This window comes from Anolis sagrei, chromosome 2 (assembly GCF_037176765.1).
Source record: "Anolis sagrei isolate rAnoSag1 chromosome 2, rAnoSag1.mat, whole genome shotgun sequence".
Lineage (NCBI taxonomy): Eukaryota > Metazoa > Chordata > Lepidosauria > Squamata > Dactyloidae > Anolis > Anolis sagrei.
In genome coordinates, this window is record NC_090022.1 from 239,474,434 (window position 1) to 239,480,433 (window position 6,000).

Genomic DNA, 6,000 nt, shown 5'->3' on the forward strand with positions numbered 1-6,000 from the left:
CATTATTATATTCTTAGTAAGTATGCGAGGCGGATCTGTAACTTACAAATGTTAAAATGAGATATAATAACCTCTATTGAAAACTAAAGATCAGTGTCCATTTTGAAATAGTCATTTAACCTATTCAATAATGAGGTGTTACTTCAGGTTATTATGTTCACATATAGGGCTTGTTTTGCCATTTATGAAAACACAAATATGTTAAAGGAAATTAAACCAAATGAGCATATCTTATGTACCAAGCACTTCTACATCCTGGGAAGGAAAGATCCTTTTACTTTGTTTGGCATCAGCTTGCCAAATAATCCAGATATGACACACCAAAACAACAAGCACAATTCTAAATATGGTGAGTATGGGTAAAATTCATTGTGCATTTAAAGCAGACATCATCACATTTTAGAAAGTACTCCAAATAACAGATAGTAGTTATAAAATTTGCTAGGCAAAACAGCTACTCAATAACCCGAGCTTTCAGGCAGAAACATAAAAACTGGCATACAAAAAAACAGACCTATTATGGATTGGTTGTAATGTTGTCATCAAGCATCTACAGCTATAAGAACTGTAAACCATGAAACGGCTTTAGAGAAAATTGCTCTAATCTCATGTGCAAGAACAGCTCGTTCAAACTGACCATTTTACTTTGGTATCAAGGAAGAATGGGCATGAGAGAACTAGAACCCACACCAGCACACATTCATTTTATCACAGTAATAAATCTCATCTGTTGAGGCTCCTCCCACAAAGGAAAGAAATTAAGTGATTACAAATTGAGGCACTGAAAATAATCCAAAATGACATATATGGGTGGCTCAGAGAGTGACACCTTTGCTTTCTAGTGATTCAAAGTATGTAAAACTTTTTTTCACACAAAATTAAAAATATTTTATATAAAATTATCTTCAGGTTAAACATATATGAAACAAGTTTCATGTTTAGACTTGGGCCCTATCTGCATTTATGTATATACAGATCCTGGTATTCCAAAATCCAGGGAGGGCAAAATTCCAAAATCCAAAGCACTTCTGGCCCCAAGCCTTTCTCATACTGGATACTAAACCTGTAATTCCTTTTCTGCTTTCTGGTTGGAAGAACCACGAAAGAGTTGAACCTGCCCCATCACACCATCACCACTCCTCCCAAAAGACAGGGACAAATGCATGAGCTTGTGTGCATGTGTATTGGTGGCCACTATTTCCACCCTTGTGTTGTGATGCACAGAGCTTTCCAACATCACCATACGCACACTGATAGGAGAGGGAAGCGGGGGATTCAATAATAAAAGCCCACATCATACATAACTCCCATAAAGCAGCATGAAAACAGAACTGACTCACAGGGCGAGAAAACTACAGGCATCTGACAACACCAGACCTGGAGCTCCACTTTCCAAACACACAAGGAAGAAAGCAATCCACACACTGGGTTGCTGTGAGTTTTCCGGGTTGTATGGCCATGTTCCAGAAGCATTATCTCCTGACATTTCACCTGCATCTATGGCAGGCATCCTCAGAGGTTGTGAAGTCCCCCATCTCCACTCCATCTCTCTATCCCTCTACAGACATTTCTCTTTCTCTCTGTGGCCCCTTTCGCACAGCTGAATAAAATCCCACATTTGCCTACTTTGAACTGGAATATATGGCAGTGTGGGCTCAGGACTCTTCTGCACAGCCCTTTACCCCAGAATATCAAGGCAGGAAATCACACAATATCTTCTTTGAACTGGGTTGAGTCCACATTACCATATATTTCAGTTCAACACAGATATTGTGGGATTTTCTGCCTTGATATTCTGGGTTATAGGGCTGTGTGGAAGGTTCATCAGATAACATAGCTCAAATCAGATATTGTGGGAGTTTCTGCCTTGATATTCTGGGTTATAGAGCTGTGTGGAAGGGTCCTCAAATAACATAGCTCAGATATTGTGCGATTTTCTGCCTTGATATTCTGGGATATAGGGCTGTGTGGAAGGGTCCTCAGATAACACAGCTCAAAGTAGATATTGTGGGAGTTTCTGCCTTGATATTCTGGGTTATAGGGCTGTGTGGAAGGGTCTCTAGTGTATCTCAGGGCCTTTCCACACAGCCCTATATCTCAGAATATCAAGGCAGAAAATCCCACATTAACTGAGTGTGGACTCGGACAACTCCGCTCAAAGCAGATATTATGGGATTTTCTGCCTTGATACTCTGGGATATAGGGCTGTGTGGAAGGGCCTTCACTTTACTCCAATCTTTCTCTATCCATTTCTTCCTTTCTATCTCTGTGTATCTATCTCTCTGTCTCCATCCCAGTCTTCCTTTAAATATCTTAAGATACATATATATATATATATATATATATATATATATATATGTCTGTCTCTATCCCCATCTCATTTCCTTCTCTCCCTCTGAATACAGATCCCTCCATCCATCCCTCCCTCTGTTTATTTATGATCCCAATCTCCGCAGGGTGGAATCCACCCGCCACACATCTCCTCACAAAAGCCTCGCAAACAACAGGCAGGGCAGCCCCAACCTGCAAACCTGCACCACCACCACCACCACCCTCTGGCCCCCATTGTGCCCCCGCCCTCCCTCCTTCCCTGCCAGGCCGCTGCCACAACACCCCCCCCCCCTTCCCTCCCTCCCTTTCTTCTTCTCCTCCTCCTTCCTCCTCTTCAGGAAGCCCGCGCCGCCCCCACACACCTTCCCCTCAAGGCGGGGTCTACCTTGGCTGGAGGAAGAGGAGGAGGCCTCCGAGGCCTTGCCCGACTCTGGCGGGGAGACGGGTCTGGGACGCAGGTGCCTCTCGCTGTGGGTGTCTCTGGGGGAACCGGGAGAAGGAAGAAGGAAAAGGAAAGCAGGGAGGGAGGGAGGGAGGGAGGGAGGTGGCGCTGCTGAGGAGAGGGAAGAGGAGGAGCCTCCCGGCAGGCGCAGGGAAGAAGGGAGGGAAAGAAGGCCGGGAAAGGAAGAGGGGGAGAGAGGGGCAAGAGCCCTGAGTCCTCCTCCTCCTCTTCCTCCTCCTCGGCGGCGCTCTCCTTCTCCCTCCTGCGCCGGAGGCAGCCAGCGGCGGAAGTGGCTCGCTCTCCTCAGCGGCGGTAAGACCCAGGCGGAACTGCCTGGCTCGCGCCCTCGCTCTCCCTCCAAGCCCCGCCTCCTCCTCGACGAGCCACGGGCGGCAGCCGCGCGAGCCGGCGGCCTAGGAGAAAGGGGCGGGGCCAGCGCCGGAGGGGCGGGGTCTCACCCACGAGCGAGGAGGCCATGAGGGAAGGGGGGAAAAAAATAGAAGCAAACAGGGGAGAGAGAGGAGGAAAACTCAAATCAGAAAAGGGGGCGGGGCATTGGGCGTTGGGGATTAGCCACGCAACAGGAGAGTGGGAGGGGCTTCGGAAAGGGAATTGCGGCCCGGGCAAGGAGGGGGCGGGGCTTCTTTCGGCTCGCCTTATCTTGAGTGGCAGGGATATTATCCAATCAGGGTTAAAAAGACATCCCTCCACTGTCTTGAGGCCCTTCCACACAGCCCTAGAGCCCAAAATACTTGCTTTGAACGGGGTTATCTGAGGGCCCTTCCACACAGCCCAATATCCCAGGATAGCAAGGCAGGAAATCCCACAATATCTGCTTTGGACTGGGTGATCTGAGTCCACACTCAGATAATATGGGATTTCCTGCCTTGATATTCTGGGATATAGGGCTGTGTGGAAGGGCCCTGCGCCCACACTGTCATACCTTCCAGTTCAAAACAGATAGTGTGGATTTTATTCAGCTATGTGGAAGGAGCCTAAGATAATCCAGTTCAAATCAGAAAATGTGGATTTTCTACTTTGATAACCTAAATTGAGTCATACTTCTGGGGGCTCTTCCATGCAGCCCTATATCCCAGAATATCAAGGCAGAAAATCCCACCATATCTGCTTTGAACTGGGTCATCTCAGTCCAGCATGGGCTGGACTTAGATACCGACTGAAGGAATGAACAACAACAATCTAAGTCCACACTCAGATGATATAGGGTTTTCTGCCTTGATATTCTGGGTTATATCGTTGTATGGAAGGGCTCTGGGTTTTGCCAAGGCTCACTTGGCACTATAATAATAATAATAATAATCTTTATTTATACCCCACTACCATCTCCCATTGGGGGTGGTGACAGCCGACAGGGAGCTCTGGCGTGGGCTGGTCCATGAGGTCACGAAGAGTCGGAGACGACTGAACGAATGAACAACAAACCATCTCCCGCAGGATTCTGTGCGGCTTACAAGAGGCCGAGCCCAAAATACATCAGAATAAAAAACACAACCACAACAATACAATACAACAATAAATAACTCATAGCAAAACAAAAACAAAATATCACGATGCAATTTAAAAATCTGGCAGGGCCAAATGTAAAGATTATGATTTTTTTAAAAATGCTGGGTATGACCAGGTGAAAAAGGATGGATATTTTGGGGGGTAAGTGGGTGTGCAGACAATTCTAACTCTCTCATAAAGTGCATTTGGGACATATTGCTTGGGCCAAGCCCAGAAATGCATTACAATACAGTAACAAAAACATAAGTAAATATCAAAATAATAAGGCAAGCATAAAATATAACAAAACAATACAAAAATAATACAATAGAAAATCAAACACAATCACAAGGAGTGGGCCGCATGTGTAAAATACAATGATAAAAACTCAGGATGGGATAAAGATAAAAACCTACATATTTGTAAAGGAGACTGGGCAGCTGCTTCCAGAAAAGAGTCTCCTCATTAAGGGCCCTTCTCAGCAGGCCCTGTATTCCAGGATCTGATCCAAGGTTTTCTGTTTTGAACTGCATTATATGAGTCCCCATTGCCAGGTAATCTAGGATAAACAAAACCAGGGATCAGATCCTGGGATATCGGGCCTGTCGAGAAGGGACATCAAAGTAGTACATCAATTTTCGGGGTGTTTTCCTGCCTGAGGTGTCTTGAAGCTGGGATATGTTGAGGGAAAGGTGTGTGTTAAAGGGTTCTTTGGTTATCCAGAGCAGAAAGCAACAAGCTTCATCCTGTGCATTACTCTGGAGACCAGGAGTCTATTCCTTATGTGTTTGGTTTTTTTTTTTTTTTCATGTAAGGAGTGACTTGAGAAACTAAGTCGTTTCTGGTGTGAGAGAATTGGCCGTCTGCAAGGATGCCCAGGGGACGCCTGGATGTTCTGATGTTTTACCACCCTTGGGGGAGGCTTCTCTCATGTCCCCGCATGGGGAGCTGGAGCTGATAGAGGGAGCTCATCCGTGCTCTCCCCAGATTCAAACCTTTGACCTGTCAGTCTTCAGTCCTGCTGGCACAGGGGTTTTTAAAAAAGCAAGTCACTCTCTCTGAGACTGATAGGAAGGCGATGTCAAACTTGCTCTGAATTCTTGCCCAAAAAAATCCTATGATAAGATAGCCACAAGTGGAAAATGACTTCAAGACACACTACAATAGCAAAAAAAAATGGTTCTGCCTCTGATTTGTTTGGATGTTACACTGGAGGCCCTTCCACACAGCCATATAACCCAGAATATCAAGGCAGATAATACACAATATCTGCTTTGAACTGGGTTATCTGAGTCTATACTGCCATATGACCCAGTTCAAAAAACACAGTGTGGGATTTTATACAGCTATGTGGAAGGGGCCTGGGATCTGGCTTCAGGACCAATCCATAAATGCTCGTGTCTCATTATATACAGTGGTGTAGTAAAAAGGTGTCCCTTATGTTTTGTTGTTTATTTGTTCAGTCGCATCTGATTCTTCATAACTTCATGGACCAGCCCACACCAGACCTCCCTGTCGAAGGTCAAGTCAGTCACTTCAAGGATAATATCCATCCATCCTACCCTTGGTCAGCCGCTCTTCCTTTTTTCCTTCCATTTTCCCAAGCATCATTATCTTCAAAATACCCTGTCTTTTCATTTTGTGCCCAAAGTACTTTGCCTTTAATATCCTTCCCTTCAGTGAGCAGTTGGGCTTTATTTCCTAGAGTATGGACTGGTTTG

The 6,000-nt window shown here is 45.5% G+C and overlaps 1 protein-coding gene across 6 annotated transcripts in view; it reads right to left on the reverse strand.

Annotated features, from left to right (window-relative positions):
• CSNK1G3 (casein kinase 1 gamma 3) overlaps positions 1-3,171 on the reverse strand; it is a 71,997-nt gene extending 68,826 nt beyond the window's left edge. For 2 of the 6 annotated variants that reach the window (XM_060761975.2, XM_060761973.2), the window contains exon 1: positions 2,717-3,170. The gene's annotated coding sequence lies outside the window, so the exon portion shown is untranslated. Of the gene's footprint in view, positions 1-2,693 lie in introns of all 6 variants that reach the window. The other 4 variants (XM_060761971.2, XM_060761972.2, XM_060761974.2 and 1 more) reach the window with 4 other exon arrangements.
• Positions 3,172-6,000: the final 2,829 nt, after the last annotated feature.